The sequence below is a fragment of the Emydura macquarii genome, unplaced genomic scaffold (genome assembly GCF_026122565.2).
Source record: "Emydura macquarii macquarii isolate MOO-44397 ecotype Brisbane River unplaced genomic scaffold, CSIRO-AGI_Emac_v2 contig_2676, whole genome shotgun sequence".
Classification (NCBI taxonomy): Eukaryota; Metazoa; Chordata; order Testudines; family Chelidae; genus Emydura; species Emydura macquarii.
Window position 1 is genome coordinate 46,987,113 of NW_027132813.1, and position 27,772 is coordinate 47,014,884.

The following is a 27,772-nucleotide window of genomic DNA, read 5'->3' on the forward strand; positions in this document are numbered from 1 at the left end:
TAATATATTTGTATTGCCCAGGGGAGACCTGGGCAGTACAGGACATACATTTCTGGGAAAAAATCCAGGACTTGGGGTGTGTTGGAGTCACCCTATGAAATAACCAAGACTGGTGAAAGCTAGGGTGTAGCTGGCAGGCTGCAGTTACACACAGAAACTCAGGGTGTGGCTTGCATGCTAGAAAGCTGTTTGTGAGTAGCCCACGTGGGAGCTGCTACAGCAAGGCAGTGGAAGGCACCCAAGGTTGCAGGGCAGGAGTGACACAACCCCCCACAGGTCGGGACTGTGCCCCAGTATGTCACATATATGTCTTTCATTATTAGTAGTATCTATAATGCCCAGAGCGCTCAAACCAAGATCCATCCTGCCAGGCTCTGTCCATACATACAGCAAAAATCAGTCCCTTCTCCACAGTGCTTACACACAGTCTAAATAGACAAGACAGATACAGGGGTGGGGGAAAGGAAGTGCTATGCCTGTTATTTATACCAATTATTTACACCAATTACCCCCCAAATTGGCAACATCGTCAAAATTAGATTAAAAATTAGAACGTTCAACACACTAGATCTATTATGGCTCTCTAGGACCCAGACATTCTCAACCATTTTGGCTTCTGAAATGCTAGGCAGTTGCTATGTAGAAGTTGGAGCATGAGATTAGTAGGTAGGACTCCTGGGTTCTACTCCCCCTTCTGGTTTGCCGTGTGTGACTTCTCTGTTTCTGGGCCTGGGTTTTCTTTTCTATAAAATAGGAAGAATATTAATTGTGGATTAGCTAATTAATATTTGTAATACACACTGAGATCCTCAGAGGGAATGAAAATAGACAAGTCCACATTACTCCTTGTAAGCACCTTGTACTTCAGGGGCCTTGGAACTTAATTGGGAGTTTTACAGTTGGGAAGATCCTGGGAGACTACAACTCCCATGATGCCTTGGGGAAAAAAGAGAGAGATTCTTCCCCTTCAAGGGAGCCAGAAAAAAGCATGTGGGGGACTCCATTTTTGGTGCTGGGGTGGAGTGCAGCTGAGGCTGGAAGCTGCTGGCTGCCTGCTGCCAGCTACTGCCTGCTGCCGGGGTCTCGAAGCTGCTGCTGCTGGGAGTCTGTTGGAGTTTTGATTGAGCAGGAAACTTCAGAGGTTGGTGGCATTGCCCAAGCCAGGGCAGGGACTGAGCCCGGAGCTGGCTGAGGTGGGCCTGCAGTGACGGTGGTGTGAGTGTTCCCCCCTCTGTTGTTTGGGGCAGGGCTTGTAAATGAAGGGGCACAGCAGAGAGACTTTGACTGGGCCTGAGAATAGGCAGAGAGAGAGTCCCTTCAAGCAGGGCCAGGACTGCAGACATTTGGTTGGGCCAACTCCAAATCTCCAGCTTGATAACTGCGCTGAACTGGTACACTGAACCAACAGAGTGCTGTCTTCTTCAGATCTTCAAGTGCACCCACGCAAGCAAGAGGTTAGGACTGTGAACTCTAGGGGAGTGCACACTCCGGAGGTGGGGTAAATAGTGGCAGTGTAGATGCCAGTTAGACAAGTTTAATTTACTACTGTATACTGTTTTTAGTAATTGATTTATTCAACTGCCCCTGTGGATTTAAAATAGGAGTGATGTTTAATTTCAGTCTGTTATGCCATATTTTATTAATTTGTTAAGTAAAGGTGTGTTAACTCTAATTTAAGTATATTGGCTGTTTAGTCTGCATAACTGCAATTGTTGAGTTAGACCTATGTCACAGATTACTATAATTATTAGACTAGATTTAGTCCTGGAAGACTTAAGTGGGCTCCCAATGCCCACTATTGAGCGTGTGCAGGGGCCAGCCAGGTGGAGGCACTGCCAATTTTAAATTATTTTAGAAGTAAAGGGACTGCGGCAGTGGGGTGGATAGAGGATTCCCACCTATCCAACATCATCACTGGGATACTCAGGATCTCCTTTGTAGTCAGCAGCCTTTGCACAGCAGTGAGTGTTGCCTGCTCCCAAGTAACCCAGGAAAGGAAGGGGGTTACATACTCATGGTTGGTTTTTACTGAGGGTCACTTTATTTGTTTGTACTTCAGTAGCACCAACAGGCCCGGTCATGGATCTGTGCTAGGCAAGGTACAATCACAGAACAAAAAGATGGGCCCTGCTTACGATCCAACTATCACATTTGAGTGACGTTTGCCCTCATTCCTGCAACCCCTTTTAGTCCTTACTACTCAGGGATTCCAGTCACCCAGACAGTTACACCGGTACTTAGGTATGATTATACCTTGGCAGCTCAAATCCCCCAAGCAGATACAGCCTGCACTGCAAACACAAACTGGGGAATCGCCCTCCTAAATTAATCATTCAGAATTCGGTCCTTGTGCACTTCCACCTCTACCATTCTTATACAGCCCCCAATACTATAGTGTCTAAGCACCCCACAATCTTTCCACAAATTTACCCCAGGAAGTGCTTTTATCCTTCATTTTACACGTAGGAAACTGAGGCACAGAGAGACTAGGTAACCTGTCCAAGGTCACACAAGAAGTCTGTGTAGGTGTATTGACTTGACCACAGGTACCCCATATCCCAGGCCAGTGCCCCAACACCTAAGCTGACTCCTTTCTTCCACACATACTTTATATTTAAGAGATCTATCACTGTGCTAAGAATGGAAGTCCCAGGTCTGTCCTCCCCATGGTTCTTCCAGTGGCTGGACATCCACATGACAACACTGATGATTTGTATCCTCACATTCCGAATACATGAGAGCATTGCAGGATGAATACTGATCCCAATTTATACTGAAGCCTCTTGGACTGGCATTATGAAGAGAGGATACAATATTTAGGCACCCCACATCTTCCCAGCTGATGATGGGTGTACCCCTCGTGGTGTCACTCCAGCCCAAACCCTTCTCTTCAGTTCATTCCACCCCATTGCTCCACACTGTTTTATCCCCATCACCTTCCTCTTGCTCTTCTCTCCTATTCTTGGGAAGGGGGAGCAGAGGTGGTTTCCATTATCCTTGCATGGTGCTTTTTCTTTTAAGCTGTCTCTCGCAGCTCTCCTATTTTTGCATTTTTCTCCCCAGGACACCACTGAGCTGGGTTGAGTGCACAACACTGGAAATCTGCAGGCTCCAGTCCTAATTTTACCACTGACTTGATGCTCAGGCACTAGCTGATTCAGTTTACCCAGCTGTAAAATTCCTATAACACTCGCTTACGTCACAAGGCTGTTCTGAAGCCTAACTAGTTAGTGTTTATAACGTGTTTTAAGACCTTCCGATAGAAGGCACCGGTATATTAAGTAATATTAAAAAGACCTACAAAGATTCGGGTAAGTATTTAACTAACATGCTTTGTCTAATTATCCGTACAAAAGAAATAGTTCCCAGAGTTTGAGAGTCAGGATTTTTGGCACTATAGACCACTGATACTTTTATTAAACGCACTATGTCACCATTTTTATCTTTCACTGGTCTTAAAATATAATGGAATGCGATAAGTGAAAACTATGAAACCACCAAAGCCTTGAATTTAGTTCCAGCAACAGCAATCTTCCTGGCATAAATCCAGAAGAGACATATGGGTGAACCCAACTGTGCATCTGCATACCTGAGTGTTTGGGGTTTTTTTGTTTTTTTTTTTTGGTAATATACAACCTTAACTTGCAATTTCCAGGCTAAAAGTTATTTTTCTTTAATGAGACAACAATGGTGTCTTAAGGGAGGGAAGCGGAGAGAAGGAGGCTAGGCTAAAGTGAGTGATGATTCTTTCAGTCTTAATTCCAGGCTAACAAATCTTCTTACATAAGAGTTTCTCCGGGTTTTAAAAACTGCTGAGTAATTCCTTATGAGGCCCTCTTGGACTCTGCCAGACCTTGCAATCTGTGCAAGAACGGGCCTCACTTTCAAGGCAATCTCCCAACTCAACATGTAGTTCCTCCTTCCCATGTCCCATACCGGATCTCTTGTCCTTCTTGTGTCATGTTCTCTCTGCCATTCCTCTAGACCACATAGGGACATAGGACTGGAAGCTACCTCCTGGATCAAGTTCAGTCCCCTACTATTACAGGCAACCACATCATATAACCCCTTTCATAAACTTATCAAGCTCCATCTTAAAATAAGTTAGATTTCTTGCCCCAGGTTCCAGAATCTCATTCCTCTGACAAATAGTAACCGTCTTTTTTTAATTTCCAGCCTAAAGTTATTCATGGCCACTTTATCGCTATCTGTTCCTGTGCCAACATTGTCCTTTATCTTAAATCATTCTTCTCTCTCCCTGGTATTTACCCCCTTGATGTATTTATAGACAGCAATTAACCCCTCTCAGCCTTCTTTTTGCTAGGCTAAACAAGCCAAGCTCTTTTAGTCTCTCGTAAAATAGGTTTTCCGTTACACTTTGAGTTCATCTTTCTTGAACACAGGTGACCAGAATTAGATTCCTCCCCTTCCACTCCCTGATCATGGCTATCTACATCTCAATCACTCGCACTTTCCAAAGCATGCATCCAACTGCTGTGTGTCTATATGGCCATCCACATCTCAATAACAACACTTCGCAAAGAATGTATCAAACAGCTGCCCCTCTACAATGTATACATCAAAGTGATGTTTCAATATAATGCATGCATTTTTTTAATGCATATGCTTCTGTATTCTTGTAAAAAATGAATTTAGAAAAAACAGGTAAGCCATAGCATGTGAAGTTTCAAGTCATTTGAACTGGGTATGCTGAGAGTGTAGGCTCAGAATGCGAAACTAACTTCAACTTGAATTATAGATAAACTAATTCAAAGAATTAAGCTAGGGAATTCCTATGTCTCCTGTTATGCAGGTCACACTAGATTATCACAGTGGTCCCTTGTGGCTTTATAATCTAGGAATCTAGTGGTGCTACATAATGGAGAGCAAGGGTGGTTGTGTGTGTGGTCAAGGCACTGCACTAGGAATTAAGAGATTTGGTATCTAATACCAGCTCCGTGACAGGCTTTTTCTATGACATCAGGCAAGTCACTCCAGCTCTTTCTGCCACATGTTCAGTAGCTGTGAAAGCGGATCAATGCTTCCCTACCTCAGATGGATGATATGACACTAAATCCATTAATGCATGTGAGGTGTACAGATACTATAGAGATGAGCCCTTTCAAAAAACCTACAGTCACCTCACATGAAATATGTCGCTGCTATGGATTTTTATCACACATTTGATGTATTCAGGAGAAAATATACCATATCTAACCTTATCCATAAATTAGAGCAAAGGCTTGGCCTCCAATGAATTTCCAAAAACTCTGCAACCTATTTAGGCCCCTCTCATGCACACACTTACTGTATATACACGCTTAACTTTAAGCATACAAATAGTTCCATTAAAGTCAAGCAAAGGTAAGTTTACAGGAGTGGGATCTAGATATGGATTTACAGAACTGATACACCACTAACGATACTTATATGGATTGTCAACGACTGGGTACATCTGTACGTATTCATTAGAAGTTCACTTTTGACAGGGGAAGAGGAATATTATTTTTCAATTTAAAAAAAAAATTCAATAGATTTGAGCTGAGGATGGAGACTTTTGAAAAAGTCTCTCTCCTTCCACAAGTTCGACACAATTGTTTAAAGACATACTAAAGTATCGCCAGACTGATGGCTTTAACAAGAAAGTTTTCTTAGGCAACCTTCACCGTGAAGGATGTTCACACGTTTCTATCATGAAATATTCTCAAGAACAGAGTACACAGGGCAGGAAGTGATGGAGCATAATGCCTTCCCCCATGCTTTGTTCAAAAGACCCCATCAGGCTTCATTAAGTTCCCATAGGGAGCTTTATTCAGTAAGATGGGTTCATGTGGTGAAATACAGAACTATAGATGACAGGCTGCAAGATTTATATACATGTTGTTTTCATGTAAATCAAAACACAAGTAGCACAGCATGGATTTTATGAAACGTGTAAATGGCACAGTACAGAGAATGCAGGCATTATCCAATCTGTAACAGTATATGTGGAAAATGCAGACAATAGCTACTGTATTTATGTACCTACATTGTAGATGGCATTAAGATATACAAGCCATTTAAAACACAATGTGCAAAACTTTAATATTAAAGCATTATTTATATGTAGTATAACAGGTGCGCATGGTGCTACAGATAAACACTGAGGCCAGGTGGCTAATAGGAGGCTAAAATGTACAGATTAGATTGGGACTTTGACTACATGGCCCCACAGTGGAATAAGTCGTCTCCCCCTTTCACTGCTACATGGGTTACAGGGACCAGGTGCATAGGAATAAATTGCGGTTATTGACCAGACCAGCTAGATGGGGAGTCAGCACAGCAAAATCAGTGCAGGAAGATGTCAGAATTTGCTGCCAGCACAGACCAATAGCAAAACGCTAGTGCCTCCTCTCCCACGCCCCCAAGGGAGAATTCTGAACCAGTCATAATACCTCCTGCGGTTACGCTGCTTCCATATCACCATACCTACCTTCGCAATCTAGCCCTACAGCATGATCCTGAGCTACCGAAATCAAGGGCAAAATTCCAGAGGACTGAAATCAGAGGAGCCTTAGATCCAAGCCTGCCAGATGCAGAAAGCAACGGCCAAGGTCCTGACCACAGTCCACAGACTTTGATTGGAAGCACAGGGCGCTCAGCCTCTCTCACACGCTAATCTCCTGAAGTTGCAGTGAGTAATGACAGACTACAGTGGCATGGGAACAGAGGAGCAGTGAAGGAGTTGATACTATAGTGATAACTGGGAAGGGGACTGCCCTCGGAAGCAGGGGACTGTTTACAAAGAATGCAGATCAAGTCAGTTTCATGTCCCATCTATTTTGGGGGATTGCTTTTGTTTAAATTGTGAGTGGTCCAGCAGCGGGGTGGGTGGTGATGGAGCAGAGATTTTATACTGGAAGACTAGCTAGCAGAGGTGAGTTGGGGAATCAGATTCAAAGGGAAGCATGATTGTTACACAGGACCAAAGTAGAAATAAGGACAATTTGTTTGACTTTCTAGACAGCCAATCCTAACTGGCCCTGAGTAAGGTGGTGTACAGAATTATATGCTTTCATATCTACCCTGGGAAACCCATCTAACAACAAACTGCCATTATTAAACAGGCAGGTAAAAAATGCCAGCATAGATACACAGCCTTTGCAATTTGTTAGATGAATTATAGAACATAGCTGCCTCTTAAAAGACAGTTACACCATGTATGGTTATGAATGGTCCTACAAACACCAGGCTATTTTTATTGGTAATAAAGCCTCAAAAGCTAAACAGCATATAATTCTGTACTGAAAAATAGGGATATACACTACATTTCACCTTTATTCCTCCTTCTTTCAATCATTATTGGTGCATTTTGTGCAATTTTTATGTTGAGAAGCAATTACTTAGGTAATCCCATTGATGTGAGCAAGAGCTGCATAACTGAGGCCTACAACATTAAACAACTTCTGTATGAAAAGCAGAGCTTAGAGTTTCATTGTTATTTAACGAGCATTACTTATTTCTTAGAACCAAACAAAGGCATGTCCATTAATCAATATTTTTGTTACTACTGCCCTGGCTAAGCAGCAGTCATTGCCACTTGTGAACACCAGACAATCCGTCCCCTGGGAAATGTTCCTGTAATGCAGCTGTCCCGATTACCCATGTCCCACTTAAGAGGAACATACTTCAGAGATAGCGTATTAACATATTTTGTTCAATTGATTACCATCAGCAACACAGAAGACTGGAGCAGTGGGCATGGAAAGGCAGTGGTGTGAAACTACAACCTGTGCATAAATTGGGGGTGAGGTCTGACGAGCCCCAAACCTTGTGGAGTTTGTTAATGCTTCAGGGTGGGGAGAGAATGTAACATGAGTTTAACTGTAGCACATTTAAACAGCAATGTTGTGTGTACCTCCTAAACATAAGTTTTATTGTTGGACATTTTAAAGATTATAAAAATGCCATGGAGGATCATAACTTGTAATATGCTCTTTAGCAACCGTTCACAGAGCATTTCACCAGTAGCACATACTGTTCATCTTACAGTGCAGAGCACATTCTGAATAAAGTCAAGCACCTGAAGAATGCACTGGGAGGGGACTTAAGCAGAGTGTTGCTTAACTTTTAAAAAAGGGAGTCACAGAAGCCAGCACACTGAGTGGGGAGCCACCTAAGATAGCCAATAGAAAATGCTGCGGAAAGGGTTGAGGCCTAAGCCCTGGCCCTCTGAGGGAATTAAGCACCTAACTCCAGCTGGGAGGACGCATCTCGCTCTGCTCAGGATTCACAGCCAGAAACCATGTCCTGGAGCCAGGCACCCACACACCAGCTCAGCCCTATTTCAAGAAAAAATGCTGTCATCACGGTGCTGCCCCACTTTTACCCAAATAACCCACTGGTTAGGGCACACACCCACAATGCGGGAGACCCAGGTTCAAATCCCCACTCTGCCTAACATGACAGTGATGGGACTTGAATGCGGGTCTCTGAACTCTTCAATGAGCACCCCAACCAATGGGCAACAGGGTATCCTGGAGCAGGGCTCTCAGTCTCTGCTATTGGAGCTGTTCCACTTTGCATAACTAGTCACTGATCCACAAAAAGCGAGACTGACCCCATAGCCCAGTGGGAAAGGCACTCACCTGGGGTGTGACCCATGTTCAAGTCCAAACTCCAATCACTATTTAAGTATTTTATGCAAATGAACAGCTTCAACAAGAGAAACCCACCTCAAAATACCCCATAGACAAGGGTAAGACCTGGGAATCCTGGATTTAAGTCCATGCTCTACAGCAAGCAGAGGGGGAACTGAACCCATGTCTCTTCCCTCCCCCCCCGACTGAGTGCTCAAACCACTGGCCTACAGCATATAAAGGGGATACCACCTCCTCCAGCTGTGCTTTGCATGGGGCCTGTCAGGTAGATGTGCTCTAAAGTGGCCTCTAAGCTTGTCTAGTGGATTGGACCCACAGGCAGGGCAGACCCTGTTTTACGAATCCTGCCAGGGCTCAAGCATGAGTTGGGTGCTGAGCGAGTCAGCAGCGTCAGGACCAGGAGGTTGTGTGCATGCCCACTGGCAGAATATTATGTGCCGATGCAGTTCAGGTATCTACAGGATTAGGCAGCAGCTGAACAGGGATTTTGAGAATCTAAATGTATTTTGGAGCCTTAAAGCATCTGTTCGCCACTTAACTACATCCCTTTGTGAATCCTCCCCTCGGGGGAGTCATTTAAAGAGTTATCGGTGTCTTAATTTCAGGTGGATGGAGAAGGAAATGGAAGCCAGTAAACCCTTTTATGCCCCAAGTGCCACTCCCTCACGCTGGTGTTAATCAGGAGTAACCGCTGGTGTCAGTGGAGTTACACTAACATAAAACAGATGCACGTGAGTTTCAGAGCTGGGGCCTATTGATTTTTGGTTTTTCTATTAAAAGGGTGTTGCCATCAGGGACCTTCCCAGAAACGGAAGAGGACTTCTTTCCAACAAAGCATTCGATCTAGAGGGCCTGACAACATCAGGATGTTGACTGGAATAGCTATTCCCGTCATTTCCCCGCCCCACACACTATGGAAAAAAAGCCTTGATTCGGCAGCATCAGTAAGGAAGTGTATCTCCTCTAACTAAGGCCCTGTGACTGCAGGGATCTCAAGCATTGGTGGCACCTTGGTCTCTCCTGTTCTCTGCCAGTGGCACACAGCAGCTGAGGCTCCTAAGGACTGAAATACTTGCGTTTAACCCAAATTATTGAGCTCAATAGAGGAGTCACTGGGAGACATTTAATGGCCTGTGATGTGCCGGTCAGATTAGATGATCTAATGGTCCCTTCTAGCCGTAAACACTATACGATTTTGAAATCTCTGTTTCAGCATAACCCCCAGGCCGCCTCTGTGGGTGATGCTTCCATGGAGGCCAGTCTTCTACTGCAGCAGACTCTCTGGAGAAGGAGGAGGATGTGTGCTGCCCCAGAATAGTTAGAAAACACTTAAAAAATAATACCCCGGGACAAAAGTGTGAAGAACACCTCTACAGGCTGCTGTGGGAGGATGTGCCTGTGTGTCATCCGATCACTGAACTTACGCAGCACTAGGCCCTGGAGCAGCGGGGGGACATCAAATAGTAAAGAACAGGGGCAAGGCTAGAGGCAGGACAGAGGTAGCTGTATGATGCTGCTGTCCTCTCTATGGGGACTGTATAGGAAACTTCTGACCACTTGCTTCCAACAGTTTGTGGTATAGCCAAAAGCGAACACTGCAGAATAGAGTATGTGCTTACTAGCATCACTAAGACTATGGGACAAGTTTCACACCCACTTGGGTAGTCGTTTACACCTGTACAAAGTTCCAGCAAAATGTTACCAGATCAGCATGACTGGACACAGGGTACATCTACCTCCCCTCGCAGGGTCCCAGAGCCCAGGATCCAGCCCAAGCCCGAACAGCTACACTGCAATTTTATAGCCCCACAGCCTGAGTCTCGCGAGTCCAAGTCAGCTGCCACGGACCAGCTATGGATCTTTTATTATAGTGTAGACATACTCTGAACAGTCTCAAGACTTGATTGGTCTTGAAAAGGTGCAAGTATTTGTTGAAAATGTACGAAATACTCAGATTATTCCATAGTTGGTTGTGTGAAGTCCCATATTTCTGCTAAAAACTTTTTTTTTTTTTTAATTTGCCCGATTTCATATTATTAGTTACAGCTGAAGAGTACATATACCCAGGAAGATTATGTGCACAGAGGTGGAACATATCCTACATGGAGAAAGTTCATTTGAATGCATATTTGCCCCCCAAAAAAGAATGGAGATTTAAAAGCACAATAGGAAGAATAAATAGTGAGTAGGAAGAGCAAACATTAAACAGAGAAAGTAGTATTTGAACTAGTACAACTGCATGCAGAGAATCTGATTTAACAGACATCAAGAGATTAATTGCTTTTCGCATAAAGTACTAAGGCTGATGTAAGAGCAATATCCTTAACAATCGTACTAGCAATAGCTCAGCTGGCAAAATCAATGGCACCTGTGCCAAAGCACCTGCCTGAAGTAGAGAAGGATATGAACAAGGAAGAGAAGTAAAAAAAAGAAATGGAAGTCTGACTTCCAGCTGACCAATCTGCTACTGTGTTCAATTATTGCAAGTGTCTCTACACAGCTGGGGGATTTTAGGTACATTAGCGTATCTGCTGCCAAATGATCTGTGTTACTGGTACCTCATTGTGCTGTAAAAAAACAGAGCAAGGCAATCCCTGCCCTGAAGAACTTACAGTCTAAATAGTCAAGACAGACAAGTAGGAGTGGAAACGGACACAGAAAGATGAAGTGGCTTGCCCAAAATCCCACAGCAAAGCTGGGAATATAACCCACATCCCCGGGCCCCGTCTCCAATGCACTTACCCATTACTCCATGCTACTCCTAAAATTGTGCACAACTATTAATTGAAGCCAGATAGTGATGCTACTTAAGCTAAATGTAGTGATAGAAATAAAGCAACACTGAGAACATCTCACAAATGTATGAATTAACATGGGCTAATCTAGAAATAAGGTGGGTGAGGTAATGTCTTTCATTGGACCAACTTCTGTTGGTGACAGAGACAAGCTTTTGAGCCACACAGAGCTCTTCTTCAGATCTGGGAAAGGTACTGAGTGTGTCACAGTGACATACAAGATCAATAGTTCAAGAGATCATATTTGCAGATACCAAAGTCAGAAGGAACCATTGTGATCATCTAGTCCCTATTTACCAATGTATTTACCATTGTGGGCCACATATGCAGGTCTCCGTGTGTTATATGGGCCACATCCAGACAATATATATACTACGTATATGATCCTGAGGATGTCACATGGACTGCAGCTGTGTGCTGATTGGGCCACAAGTGGCTCACAGGCCATGGGTTGAGAACTACTGATCTAATCTGTCCTCCTGTATCTCACAGGCCACACAACTTCCCTAAAACAATTCCTGGAGCAGATCTTTTAGAAAAACGACCAATCTTGATTTAACAATTGTGAATGATGGAGACTCCAACGTGACCCTGGGTAAGTTGTCCCCTTGGTTTATTACCCACACTGTTAAACATGTATGCCTTTATTTCCAATCTGAATTTGTCTACCTTAAACTTCCAGCCATTGGATCATGTTGTACCTTTCTAGTACAGATGGTCCAAATTTGTTTCTGTTTCTGTCAAAGTTTTTGGCGGAAATATTTTAAAACCTGAAATTTTCTACATCAGAGACTTTTAGTGAAAAAAGTTGTTTTTGTCAAAAAACAATTTTCCCACCAAAAAACAGTTACAGTGGAAAATTTGACCACCCTTAATATTTATTTCTAAACCGAGATCTACAACTGCATAACCCTACCCTCTCTCCAAAAGTAAGACAATCTAGTATGAGAGCACAGCCTATTCTCAGTAAAGTAACTTGGCTGAGATACTCTTGTACTCCAAAAGCTACATTAGGACAACTATGATTTTAGAGAGTGAGGTGTGCTCAGCACTTCCTGAATAATTAGGCCAATTTAAGAGATCAGATGGGTTCCAAAAATTCAGTCACCACAAAAAAGCACTAATCCTCTTTAAAAGTCATGGTCTTCTCTCATTTTGGGTACAGAAAGATAGGCCCATATTATGTATTTATTTCCCACACCTCTTTTACAAAGCCTAAATCCAACACAATAAGAGGTTATATTTAGCAATGGCAATGCCTGCTAAGGGTCCTCTGCCTTTGATGTAGTCCCATTTCCCTTATAGGTTTTGAACAATTTCCATGTTTTGAAAGTTGAGGGATTTCCTCTTAAAAGTAAAATACAATATCCAGTGATGGGAAACTGGCCCCCATGAAAGATTTCTCTCTATTTTCACTTTCAGCTGCAATCCACATCACTTCCCCCAACTCCCTTTTTTCCCCTCCATTCTCATGCAGATTTTTAAGTAGTTTGAAAAAAAATGACATCTGTGGCTTCCAGGTGACTACAGATTGTTGCTAGACTGACTCTCCTGTGTTTACAACTGAGCTAGAAAGCTTCCCCGCTTCAAATATACAACAGATTCTTTTCCTTTCAAGTTATCTATATAGCACACATAAGGTAAGCAGGGGGGCTCACTTCTTAACTTAAAAGCCAGCAGAGAGAAGAAAGGTAGCCCAGATTCACAGTTTCCAGCTGCAGTTTACAGTACAACATGAAAATATCAGTATTGGTGTTATTGCCTGTCTTATTATTGAGGGCTCTGCTAGGAGTTGTCATAAATATGCAGTGTTGTTGTAGCTCTGTTGGTCCCAGAATATTAGAGACAAGATGTGTGAGGTAATATCTTTTATTGGGCCAACTTCTGTTGGTGAGAGAGACAAGCTTTCGAGCTTACATAGAGCTAGCTCTGCTTCAGGTCTTGGAAACTAACTCAGAGCGTTAGTTAGGTACAAGGTGGAGCAGACTGTTTAGCCTAAGTATTTAACACATATTTCAAGGGACCATATTTACGGTGAAGTCCATGCAGGGCTGACAGGGGCTCCAACTGTCAAAGGCCACGTCTAGGCTAGCGAGCTTACAGCTATACCGATGTCAGATCGCTTGTGTAGCTGCTCTATGGCAAGGGGAGAGAGCTCTCCCATCGACATCATAAAACCACCTCAACGAGCGGCGGTAGCTATGTTGGTGGGAGAAGCTCTCCCACCAACATAGCGCTGTTGTCAGGTTGCAGCCTGGGCCTCTTGCTATGGCCACAGGGCTGCAGCCTGAACTTGCTGCTGCTAGTGTGGACATTTCGTGATCTCTTCTACTTGCAGGGAAGCATGGGGAGTCTTCACCCAGCTCCAAACAAACAGCCACACATTCAAAGTCACCCCTTTCGGGGTCAGGTTTATTTGGGGGGGGGGATATGTCTAGTTACAGAAAAGGGAGGTTCCAATGGAACACAATACAATCATTGCCCCACACTGGCAGAGATAGCAATGGACTCCTTCCCTCAGGACAGGCCTGCCCCAGAGTTTTATGTCTCTCTCAAAAAGCTATTCCTAGTTCCCTCAGATTCACGAGTTCCCTGCTGGGTTTCACCACCTGCTATCAGCACTGGACAACAGAATCCTGCCACGAGGAGCCAGGCGGGAGATGGGAATTGCTTTTATTTAGCAGGTCAGTATGTAAAGCTGGGATGGTCATGGACAGTTCTGGAGTTAGTTGTACTGTAGTTGTAACTTCTTGGTTTTCTACAGTCAAGCCACCTATGAGCTGAAAGGGACTCAGCTTGTCATGTGTCTCGCCCACTTTGCCCTACCTAAAGTGAGGCCATCTCAAGCCGTCACTGAGTATATTGGGGGGTCGGTGCTGGGGGCATAGGATTTTCACTAATGGCATCACACTGCACTGTTGTTTTTGCCCATTTTGATCACACCCCATCACCAAGTTGTAGCAGAAGCAGCTTTACTATTACATAGAGTCTGCGGCCAAAAGATTTGGTAAACTCCTCCAAGACACTAGACCAGTGGTTCCCAACCTTTCTGGCTTGAGGGCCCCAAATATAATTTGTATAACCTTGAAGGGCCACCAGTCTATCAACTCATAAAAAAATATTGACGTACACGTCATTAAAGACTACAAATCTCTACATATTTAAAGTAAACATTCTGATGCTACTGTGCTCATTTTTGCATTCACTATTTTACACCTACAACTTACTCACACACTCACAGACAAAGCACTAGTGTTGATGAGTGACTGTCACTACACACTGAAGGACATGGCCTGGCAGCTAAGTCGCAGTGGGTGGCCCGCTAAGTGAAGGGCAAATCGTAAGGCACTGATTTTTAGAGTCCTGCCCCTCCTCAAGCATGGTAGGTCCTGGCTGCAGTGCCCTCCACCCTACTGCAGTCAGACAGAAGTTCAGCCTCCTCGCTGATTGCCCGTCACTGTCTGCAGCAGTGAAACCGCACGCGTCCTGTAGCCCTGTGCGCTGGCTCCCTTCTGCAGCCAGGGGGACAGGAGATCAGTGCTCCCCTCCCTCTGGGTCCAGTAAGGACCCCAGCACCTATGGACCCAGAAGTAGCTCCCTGCAACAGCCAGGGGGAGGGGAGCGCTGATCCCTCATCCCTTAACTGCAGCAAGGAGCCTGCACTGGTCTTGTAGCACTGCTACAATACGCTCCACTTGGGTCCTTAGGTGGCGGCTCCCTTCTGCAGCCAGCGGGAGGGGAGCCACGGGCCACTTTGAAAGACCCCGGGAGCCATTTTTGGCCTCCGGGCCACAGGTTGGGAACCACTGCACTAAACTGATTTAAATATACAAATGTAAAAATGGCCACACTGGGTCAGACCAACAGTCCATCTAGCCCAGCGTCCCGTCTTCCGACAGTGGCCGGTGCCAGACGCTTCAGAAGGAATGAACAGAGCAGGGCACTTAGTGAGTGGTCCATCCACTGTAGTCCACTCCCAGCTTCGGGCAGGAATGCTTCAGTTCGAGGCTGTGCATGCACACCCATAGCCCATCCCCCACCTATTCCATCACCGCTCCGAGAAGAGAATGATTAGCCAAGCTACAAATTAAGGCGCTGATCTTGCAAAAACTTATGCCTGGGATAACACAGTAACACAAGTAGTCCCTCCCATTGAGCTTAACTGGGCTACTCACACACCTAAACTTAAGCACATGCTTAAATCTTCATGACAGTGGTGCCAGATATGTTTCATCATCCTCATAAATCTTGTGCTCCAGCCTCCTAATCATTTTTGTTGCCCTCCGCTTGACTCTCTCCAGCTTCTCCACATCCTTTTTGTAGTGGGGGGCCCAAAACTGGACACAATACTCCAAATGTGGCCTCACCAATGCTGAATAGAGGGGAATAATCACTTCCCATGATCTGCTGACAATGCTCCTACTAATGCAGCCCAATATTCTATTAGCCTTCTTGGCAACCAGGACACACTGCTGACTCATATCCAGCTTCTAATCTACTGTTACCCCCAGGTCCTTTTCTGCAGAACTGCTGCCTACCTCGTCGGTCCCCAGTCTGTAGCTGTGCATGGGATTCTTCCGTCCTAAGTGCAGGACTCTGCACTTGTCCTTGTTGAACCTCATCAGATTTCTTTTGGCCCAATCCTCCAGTTTGTTTAGGTCCTTCTGTATCCTATCCCTGCCTTCCAGGGTATCTACCAGTCTCCCTAGCTTTAGAATCAAAGTTGTTTACTATGGAGAGAAATCAGCACAAAAAAAATAAAATAAAATAAAAATAACACAAGCCTGTGACACAACTGGCAAAGGACTCCCTTTTCTTTACAAGCAACTCCTGTCTCAGACCTGACAACCTCACTACACCTAATACACAACTTTCATGGTATTTATCCATAAAGAGCAGCACCTCTCCCTGGCTAGCCAATAATGTAATATATTGCTCAATATTCCACCATTGCAACAACTCAAAAGAGTCCATGGAATGATACCAAAACAAACTATAAACAACAAAACTACCTGAAAGTGACAAGGAATGATAGGACAATAAGGGGATTGCCCTGACTGTGAATAAAGGCAAAAACTGATTCAGTATAGCACAGGGTGGAGAAAGACACTCTGCCTCCATTTACAGAGGATGAAACTGCATGGTGCGTCATGAAAGAGTGAGTCCTGTCCCTTGGGGCTTGCAAATGCAGCAAAAAACTGAACTTTGGGGTGAGAATCTACTCTGATAAAGGTAACTAGGTATAGACCCTAGTTTGCATGGTATTGTGTTGTTTTGTATGTAGCCATTTTTTTCCATCACTCATACTTGTTTCTATTTGAATTTCTATTCTTTCTTCAATACATTTCTTTTTGTTTTATTATAATTGAGCTCAAATGCTGCGTGTGATACAGGAGCATGGGGGGGGGTCTAAGGTAAAACTTGAGGAACAGAGGATCTGGGATTTTTGTGGGTAGCCAGTGGTCAGGGGCTGGATACCACATGGAGACACTTTGAAGGGACTACAGGGCTGCTGAGCATCAACCTGCAAGACAAAGGCAGGCTGGTGTGGCCCAGAGGAGAGTGCTCGAGTGGCTGACAGGTTGGTCGTGATCGGGAGTTAACACCCAGCTGACACACACAAGACTCCCCTCATGATGGAAGCAGGTGGCAACAAAGGTACTGACTCGGAGCCCTGTGTGCCCCAAGAAGCATCACAAAGCCACTTAAATTAGTCTGCTTCAGATCAACGAACACTAGTGCACTCACTACTCTTTCAGATTGACTTCTAGGAGTTTAACTCAAATTACAGCTGAAAAGAACAACGTTCAGATGATACAGGTGGTTTCTTCAATAATTAACAAGGCAACATAGCTAGGAAGAAAGTGATTTTGGACTTTCACCATTGAGCCGAGGGCTCTGATGAGCCTGGGTTTACCACGGGGGATATGGAGATATGGGTTATATGTCATCTCCATGTCAACAAGAGTGCTAGGACTAGGTCATAAATCACACAGGCTTTCTAAAAGTGTTCACTGCTAACCAAACAAAAAACCCGACTGATCCAAAAATGTTCAAGTCATGTACAAAGCATGTAATGCACTGACATACTCTTCAGTACATGTCTCAGCTCTCCTGAGTTGTGTGTGGATTATTTCTTGCAATTGCAGCAAAAGGCTATCGGAATGGCACAGACAATCTGACAGAATGCCTTTGTGACTAAGTCTCACTACAGATAAGTGCGGATTTACTGTAAGCGGTTCTGCCTGCTGAAATGGTAAGGCTACTACCAAATATTTACAAAGGGGAAAAATACAATAACTTTTATTTGATTTAGCATATTAAGATAATCACTTAACAAGAGGGGCATAAGCACCACCTCTTCCCCTTGATTCAATGGTATTTATAATCTTGATTTTCTAAAAGCCTTAGTACAAAGGGTTTGTTTGGCCTTCTTTTCAGAAAGGGGGAATGGCAGTCGGCATGTTTATAGACTTCCTGCCAAGACCTTCTTAGCAGTAAAATACACTGCACAGTATACTCACTCTTCAGTAAACTAAACAAAACTACTTGAATGTTGGAGCAGGTTTTTTTAAAAGCTATACATCCCTTTAAATATTCTGTGTGAAATAAGTGTGATTATATTAGCTTCAGAGTAAGTGTATGTAAAACTTAATGACTATAGTTTTATAATCAAATGCACTGTAAAACATATAAAGGACTTAATTTAAAGTTCTTGTGACAGTGTGTCACTAAGGAATGCCATGCTTTAATACCAAATTTAAAAATGGACACAAAGCACCATAAAGAGATACTGGCCCAAATCCCCAGCAGGTGCAAGTGGGCATAGCTTCAAAGGGCAATTTAACTAGCTGAAAAGTGACCCACTATTTACAGGAATGCTGAAACTGACCCTGATCCTGTAGGATCCTACATCCTCTCTTCCTCCAGCTGTGGCACTTGGGCCCCATGACACACATCAGATCAGTCCTCAGTCATAGATTTTAGGGCTAGAAGGGACCATAATGATCACCTAATCTGATCTCCTGGATGATATAGGCCATAGAACATCCCCGAGTGATTCTTGCACCACCTAGTGATTCCTGCATCCTTGTAGTTGAGCTGGAGCATCTCTTGAAATCCTAGTCCTATTGACGTCAATGTGAGTTTTGCCACCTACTTCAGTGGGGCCAGGATTTTAATCCCCAGTTTTGATAAAGACTTCAAGTGACTGGCGAATCCACCACATGCCTAATTAACTTCTTCCAAGGGTTACCCTCACTGTTAAAAATGTGCAACTTATTTTTAGCCCGAGTTTATCTAGCTTCTGCTTCCCCTCCTAATCACCGGATCTTGTTCAGCTGATTTGCTAAATTGAAAAGCCCTCGAGACACAGAAATCTTCTCCATCTGTAGGTACTTCTGGACCATGATCAAGCACCACTTCACCTTCTCTTGAATATGCTAAATAGATAGAGTTATCACTTCTGTAATGTCCATTAGCCCTTGCAGTGAGGACTCATCCACTTTAAATCATTTGGTGGGGGAGTGTTCACATTCCAACCTGCCAAACGCCCTCTGCCATGGATTAGGGATCAACTCACCATCCATGCCAATGGCAGATGGCTCCCTGATTTTAGACCAAGGAGTTTTGCTGGCAGTTCAGACCAGAATGGCAGTCCTATGTAGGACAGAGATTAGAGGAGGATATTGAGCCTCAGGATTGGATGACTGTTTGGTTTTATGGCACTCACTGTTAAACAAGCATGGAAAGGGAGTGAAGAGATCATGGATGGCAGAAGTCTGCCATCACCTCCACACTTTCCAGCCCCTGCTGTTTAAGTTCTGTATTAAAGTTGCAACCTACCTGGCTACTTTAAAAACAAACAGATAGGAATTTGGTGCCTGCCCTCAACTAAAAAAAACGAAACAATTGAAGTAGGCCTTCATGAATGCAGTTAACCAAGCTAAAGTGTCTTCTTTTTTATTTAAGAAAAAAATTATAGCTTAAAAAAAAAAACCAAAAAAAACCAGATGACATGCTGTTTGTAAGTTACCAAGACTCAAGACAGAAAAAAGAGACATGGTGGTGGGATTCTGTCAAAAAAGTTAATAAGGAATTGAGATATGCTTAATACTGCCATAAAAAGCTGCTACAATGCAGAGAATAGTGTCTGACTGATTAAACTGGGCAACCTTACTGAAACAAGAATATGTAACAGACATCTGCTTGTCATTTTCATTAATTTTTACTCTTCTAAACCAAAGTTGGGAACCATTCAAGTACTAGTTTGAAATCAGTCAGAATGCAGATGAAGTCAATATTTGAAGAAGTGTCTACCTACTCATTCCAGGCCCTTAACCTTAACTGAAAAAGAAATCCATGCTAAAATAACCCCCCACCCCTCCAAAACACCACTGTTTTACCATCTGGTTATTATAAAAGAGAATATAATGTAATCTCCAAACAGGGTTTTGGGGGTCATTTTTATTAATGCTACCAAAATATTTTTAAGTGTGCAAATACGCAGTAAGTACAATGACGTCTTCAAATATTACAGGTTAGAAAATAAACAACACGCAGAAATGCACAATTGCAAATTTGGATTGATTTGACAAAATTAGTTTTTGATGGAAAAATACAGGCAGTAATCTTGTAACTTAAACTAGGATGGGTGACAGTTCTACAATGGACATTGAGATGACCAAGGTCTGTTTCTGACTAGAACTGCAAGGCCTGGTCTACACTACATGGTTAGGTTGACGCAAGGCAGCTTCTGTTGAACTTGTTGTGGAACGGTCTTCACTTAAATTTGGCTCCAGCCAACGTAAGTGCTTCTCTGTTGATTTAATAACACCGCTTCCCTGAGCGGCGTAGAGTCACAGTTAATGTAATTAGGTCGACGCAATGTCAATGTAGACACTTATTTATGTCAACTGTTACTGGCTGCTTGGAGCTATCCCACAATGTCCCACACTGACCACTCTGGTCACTGTTGTGAACTCTACTGCCTAGGGATCAGGTAGACAGGAAGCCACCCATCCCCTTTAAAGACCACGAACTTTGAAATTCCCTTTCCGGGTTGCCTGGCTTGGTGAGCACACATAGCAGCTCTCCACGGTTGAGTGCAGCTGCCCAGCTGACAATGCTGGGCATTATACCTACACGCTCCAAACACGCCCCTGCCTGGAGCACACAGGAGGTGTTGGATCTCCTGGACTTGTAGAGAGAAGAGGCTGCTCAGACACAGCTCTGATCTGGCTGTAGAAACATGGACATCTACAAGCAGATTTCTCTGAGGATGCAGGAGAAGGGTTGTAACAGGGACCAGCAGCCATGTCGTGTGAAAGCTAAGGAGCTGTGGCAGGCATGCCAGAAGGTCAGGGAGGCCAGCAATCAATCTGCTGCAAAGCTTCAGACCTGCTGCTTTTACAAAGAACTCCAAGCCATCCTTGGTGGAGACCCAACCACTAACCCCCAAAGCACCGTGGATACTTCTGAGGAGACCAAGTCACAGGCCTCTGCTGTGAACAGCAAAGGAGGAGGTGAAGGAGGAAGAGGAGAAGGAGGAGAAGAATGGGGGACAAGCAATCAGGAGATCCAGCTGCATAGCAAGCCAGGACATGTTTCTGACTCTATCACAGAGCAGCCAACCCTCACAGTCGATTACAGGTGAGTCTGATGCAGGGGAAGGAACCTCACGTATGTGGGCAGTTTGCTTTGAAATTACAAGGATGGAACCCCCAAAGTAGCAGGACACATCTGTTGATTTGCTCTTTTGTACTCGTGCTAGAAGAGGTGGCGGAACAACCAAGAGAGGTAGAGTTACATGTGCTTTGCATTCCCCTCCAGAGTTAGGCAGTGGGGACCAAGCAGAGCAGTTTGTTCATGTGCCCTGGGGATACCCATGAATCCTCCATAGAGATCCCGATGAAACTTTCCTGGAGTTACTCTGCAATTCTCTACCGAAGGTTTCTGAGGAAGGCTGCCTTATTTCTGCCTCTGCAGCAGGACATTTTCCCACGCCAGCCAGCGATTAGTTCAGCAGGCACCATTGCAGCACACAGGCTAGCAGCACACACGCCTGGGCAACATCGGGAAGCCAGCAGCTGTGCTCTTGCTCTCTCTGTTACCATCAGGACTGAATATCAGCTAAAATCATCACCGCCTATGGAAAACAGCACCAGTATTCAGTGCCAGGGCCCTATACAACTAGAATCATGCCAGCGAGCTATTCCCCACTTATTTCCCCAACTGTCCCGATGGCCATACTCACAGTGGCTGATGCTGTGACTGGCACCGGGCTCTGTCAATCCCAAGCAGAAGTGAGGATGTCGTGCTTATAACTTTTGGGGAGCAAGGGGAGGGAGTTCAGCATCTTAAGTTTAGGTTTCTGTTGTAAATACACTGACACTGGTACCGCTGTGTGTTGTATCTGCAGCTGCTGCCATTGTTGCCTTCAGGGTCTTGCCCTCCACACCCGCCGAACGCCTGAGCCAGATAAGGAGGAGAAAGAAGAGGACTCAGAACGACGTGTTCCAGGAGATCCTGCAAGCCACTGCTGCTTCGGAGAGCAAGCGCAAGGCCTGGAGGATCCCCCTTGCAGACCGCCTGGACAAGGACAGAGCGGAGAGGAGAAAGGTGCAGAAAACGGAGAGGGACGTGCAGCAGGGGATGCTTGCGCTTCTCACACAGATGCTGCAGGCTCGGGTGGACCTGCAGATTCAACAATGCTGCGCTCGCCTCCCTCTGCAACCCATAGACAGCTCTATACCAGGACCTCCCTACACTGCCCCCAATATTCCACGGGGCATCAGGGGTCAGAGAATACTACTACCTCTCCACCGGGCGGATCATTAACACAATCACAGCTGCGCACACACTGACCGGTGAAAGCCACGGCTGGTGCGGGTGTACCAGAAATGGAAATGAGTGTTCTTTCCCTTTCATGAGTTCTGTTCCCTTCATTTATTAAGTTCTAAATGGTTTTTTAATCGCCTGGTTCATGTTACAGAATAACGTTCTATTTTTTGGAACATAATTCACCTTTATTAGTTCACAATGTAGGTGGCTGGTGCTGAGGAGGTCGGAGAGCGACTAGTTTCCCGTCACTGCACTGCATTACAGAACCCATAACATCACTCACAGACAATATTAACAGGGGCACTGACAATGTTAGATTCCTACTAGGGCTGTCAAACGGTTAAAAAAAAAATGAATCGCAATCGCGTGAGATTAAAAACAAAAAACTGTTGTGACCGTAGTTTTAATCGCACTGTTAAACAATAAGAGAATACTATTTATTTAAATATTTTTGGATGTTGGGGTGGGGGGGGGGGGGGAAGGCATGTTTGTACGTGTGTGTTGGGGAGGGGGAAGTGTGAGAGACAGTGTGTGTGTGTTGGGGGGGAGGAGGGGGCTGTTCAGCCCACTAGCTCTTTAAGCAGAGCACTCACCAGGCTGAACGCTTGTTCAGACAGCCAGAGCCGCTGGCAGCTGCCACTGACCTAGAGGCAGCAACACAGACAAGCTCCCTTGTCCCTTCACCCCAGCTCAGTGGAGACCAGGTACATGGGTGGGGAGATGTGGACACCCCAACATCATCCTCCCTCCCCCACAATTCTGTACAGCCGATAGGAAGCTCCTGGACCGAGCAGCTTGGGCCCCCCGCTCCAAGGGGGGGGGAGGAGGAGGCAGATGGCAGCAGAGCAAGTAGGGGCACCCCTTCTCCAGCGGTACCCCCCCCACCCAAGCACGGCACCTGAGGCGGTGGCCCAGCCCACTCCTAAGGTCGGCCCTGCTCCTGAGCCAGCAGCAGCAGACAGGCTCTCCCCGTTCCTCAACTCCAGCTCAGCGGGTACACAGTCGGGGGTACCCTGACATCAGCCCCCCCACTCTGCACAGCAGATAGGAGGCTGGCTCCTGGTAGAAAGCAGATTGGCCAGAGGTAGCTCCACGGGGAGGGAGAGGCGACAGCCACAGTGGAGCAGGGCGGGGGGGGGAGGAGGGGCACCCTTGCTCCGGAGGCAGGCAGCGGTGCCCCCCGAGCCTGGTGCACAATTAAGGTGCATTAAAAAAAACAAAAAAACCACAACACGTTTGTTTTTAGTCAGTCAATCGCATGTGTTAACTGTGATTAATGGACAACCCTAATTCCTACATGCACAGCAATCACAAGTTTCATACCAGGCCACAGAAGAGCAAGGCCAGGTAGAGCATACTCCAGCAACGCCCATGACTCTGGCTCACTATTAAAATGGTCTTTCAAACCCCCCGGGCTGAATATCTCAGCACTGAGCTCTTTTTATAGCTCTTGTATCTAGCTGTTCAAATTCAGCAGACAGCCCCTCTCCCTCGGCCCTCCTCCTTTCCCCTGCTTTGCTTCCCAGATATTAAGCAGGACACAGCAGGCAGTTATAACCACTGGGCTATTTTACAAACTTGCCCAGGCACATTCAGCTGTCATTCTGCACCGACTGATCCTGCAGTTGTAGCGCTCCCTGGTGCTGTCGAGATGGCTAGTGTACATGACTCACGGGAGCACAGGGTAGGCTGGGTCACCCAGGATCACTAGTGGCATTTCAACGATTAATGGCCCTGCGCACATGCATGACAACATCCTCTGCAGTGGATTTCCTGACTCCAAACGGATTCGGACTGACTAGTGCCAATCTGGTATTGCAAGTGTCCACATTGCAACCATCACTTGCTTCTCAGCTGTCAGTGCACTCTCCTTTTGGTGTTCCTGCGCTGAAGGGCTGGGGCAAATTTGGCACACAGATCCAGGAATTTGGCCTTATGCATCCAAAAGTTCTCCAGCCACTGCTCTTCATCACAAACCTGCATGACAATGCGATCCTCCAGTCAGTGCTGGGTTCCTGGGCCCAGGAACGGCCCTCTACCACCTCCAGCTGCTCTGTGAATGCCACTAACAACCTTGAATTGTTTCTTTCTATGTCCCATAGCAATCTAGCCTCCAAGGAATCATCACGTTCTCCTCTTGTGGCCCTGCAAATACTGCAGGATCATGTGTCCTCTGCTTGCAACGCTCATGACAATAGCGCAGAGCTGTGCAGGTTCCATGCTTCTGTCTGAGACGGCAGACAGTGAGGAGGGGCACGCGGGTTTGTGGGATTTTGAAAGGAAGGTGCGAAATATTATGGACTGCAGATGAAATATGGGATAGAGAACACTGCGTTAGAGGAAGTTGACCCCATGCTCCCAGTCACTCCGGTGTGACTCATTTTGGGCCCATCAGGCACTGCGAAATCTTCCCAAAACACCCTGCGCTGGCTGATGGTGAGTTGCACAGCGAGATACCTACCCATGGTGCACTGCGCTCTGCACTGATACAAGCGCTCCTGGTGAGGATGCACACCACCGATACAAGAAGCCAAGCAGGCACACACACAAGCGATTTGATAACTGCAGCTGCTGTATGCCAATGTCACTTAGATCTACGTCATTTTGCAGTGTAGACATGGGCCCTAGATTTTGACAAGGAACACACTTCACATAGCAGAGTGGAACATTTTTGTGGTCTTTGCCGTGGATCGAGCCAGTATTCTGGCTGGCTTTGAATGGACATGCAAAGAGATTTCCCCCTCTACTAAGCACCTCTATGTAGGGGGTCATCCTCATCATGGTGGGAGAGCACAAACACAGCTTGGTAGTAGCAAAGCCAGAGGGTCTACCCTTCCCAAAAGGGGTAGGGTGAGGGCTGGGCCCAACTGCACTGCACATTGGCCAACAGAGCTGATTAGTGCTGAATATGAAATAAACATGTTGAAAGATGATGAGGCTACCACTGCAGCATAGGCTGCTCTGGATCCCCAAAGGGAAATTCTGTCTGCATCTACCACAATTCCTCTCAGAGCTGCCAATGAAGTGCGACATCTCTGCTTCCCATCCCCAAACACAGGGCTATAATGTTAAGGCCAAAATCTTGCTATTCCTGCTCTTGCATAGAGGGGCAATAATATTAACAGATCTCCATGATTCCTGAAGTACCAGTGTCTATTTTCTTTGTCCGAAAGTTCCAAAAAAGGGCATGCATGTGAAATCGGTTTCAGGTAGAAGTTTACTTTTCTTTCAGAATGGTACAAAAGCACAATTTTTGTTCAACTGTGAAACAACTGAAGGGCCAGGCTGAGATTTTTCAAAGCTGCCTGGAGCATTTCCACACATTAGGTGATACTTTTTTCAGAAGCAGCTACATGACTCAAGAAGACACATGGGACTTGTGCTCCCGAGTCACTTAAGTGCATCTGAAAATCCCACCCATTAATTTCAAAGGGAATTGTGGGCATCTTTGAGGGAAAAAAAGTCACGCTCCAAATTTAAATGTAATTAAGTTAGGATTGATTGACTACAAATGATAGCCCAGCTGTAAATCAATGGCAGCAGTGCACTTTGTGCATGGGTGTCTCAAACAATTACTACAAGAATTAGAGACAATTAAATAAAAGACATCTTACAGTTTTGTAAAATTGGTATTTTGTAAATGTTCAAATTAAGGTCCAATCCTGAAATGAATGGATCCCCATTCTGTGTCTGACTATAGGATCAGAATGCAGGTGAGCTTGTCTATACGATCCTGGTCACAAATTGCATGCATTTTCTCCTGGGATTGCTTTCTCCTCCAGATCAAGCTATTCAGAGGAAAATATAGCCGGTCATCTATACAGCATGGTTTTTGACGAATTCTACAATCATTTACCTCATATGCTGGCTGGTTAAGAAAAATACTCCAAAAATCACAAGAGATCTGAAGCCTCTGCCTTTAAGTTAGCTTCTGCCTCTGGCTAGCACAGGAATGGGATCAGGGCCATATTATAATAGTACTTTGTCAGTTTCTCTATCTTCAAACTTATTCTCAAAGTAGAAGAATTCATCTGATCAAGAACTATTATCAATCAATCAATAGGTAACCTGTATCTTGAGTTATGCTCTGTTCTCCTATTGCACCACAAAGGCTATTCTTCGAGAAAATACTTCACCACTACGACAAAATCCTTGACATCCAAAAATGTATTTTTCACCATCTAATTTTTTATTAGTTATTAATCTAACCAGGCAGAGCAAGGTGGAGAATACCAGCCCAGGGTACAGCAGCTTTCCAAGAGGACAGTCCTTGAAATAATAGCAGCATCCTTTTTATCTCATCTTTCCTTGGATGGGGTCCATGTGTTGCCAGGGTTTATGAGCGCATCCCAATTCCAAGCTGCAGGGAAACACAACAAAGCAGAGATCCTGAAACCAAGGCGGGGACCCAAGGGAATGTCCACACTGCAAAAACAAAAAACAAACAAAAAAACCACCCGCAGCAGCCAATCTCGGAGCGTGGATCAATTACCGGGCTAAAAATAGCAGTGTAGACAGGGCTCTGAAGCCCACCTCCCTTGCCAGGTCTCAGAGCCTGAGCACCAGTCTAAGCTGGAATGTCTACACTGCTTTTCTGAGCCCCAGTGCACAAGGTCTGGCAGCCCAAATTAGTTGACCCAGGCTATCAAACGTGCTGCCGCAGGGTTTGGGGTTGGTTTTTTGTTTGCAATGTAGACATACCTCAAGAATGGAGGGAGGCAGAGCCCTAGCACTATGAGGACAGCACCAGACCATGCCCAACCCTTGAAAGTCACAGACACTGCACTCGCCTTTCTGGGGCTCACACATGCAGTGGACAAGTCACAGCCCAAGCTCCTACATCCATGAGCAGGGTCTCAAAAAAACCCAGATAGCCTTGAAACTGATCAATGTCTGCTGTCAGCAACCATCCAAGAAAGGTCAGCGGGTGACTGCCACTATTTGCTTTGTTCTAAAGTGGTTATTTACATTGGGGTGGCACCCAAAGAACCTAATCACAAACCTGGCCACACTATGATAGGCTTTACACACAGACTGTTAGCTTTCCAGGGCCCGGACTGGGCCTTTCTAAGAACCTAAGAGCTAATGCCACTTTCCAGCTCATTCTGCTAGTCCTCCTTCTATCCCTCCACTTCCAAAACCATCCATCAACCCTGACTTTATACCAATTCTTTGATTCTTCCCTTTCAAAAACAGCTGGCATGTACACATCACCTGGCCTACAGATGTGGCGAATCATAAACTCCCTGTTCCTCATTCTCCATAGTAATTCTTAATAGAATAATCCCTTGGAGCTGTAAATTGGGTGTCAGGTTATCAACAACAATCTAGTCTCCCATGCATCTCATTCATATCATCAGAGCTAAAGGCATCTAGGTGTAGTCTTAGATTACATGGAATATTACTGAATCCTTGCACTGAGATGTTACATCTTCTCAGCTACAGAAGATCTTGTTTTTGTGCCAGGGCTCTCAGGAAGGAAGGGGGACATCTGCT

The 27,772-nt window shown here is 45.1% G+C and overlaps 1 protein-coding gene across 5 annotated transcripts in view; it reads right to left on the reverse strand.

Moving 5' to 3' along the window:
• PLCB1 (phospholipase C beta 1) overlaps positions 1 to 27,772 on the reverse strand; it is a 642,689-nt gene that overhangs the window by 593,781 nt on the left and 21,136 nt on the right. Inside the window, exon 3 of one of the 5 annotated variants that reach the window (XR_010923029.1) lies at positions 26,445 to 26,636. The exons of the other annotated variants lie outside the window; for them this stretch is intronic. The gene's annotated coding sequence lies outside the window, so the exon portion shown is untranslated. Of the gene's footprint in view, positions 1 to 26,444; positions 26,637 to 27,772 lie in introns of those variants that run through there. 5 annotated transcript variants of the gene reach the window in all.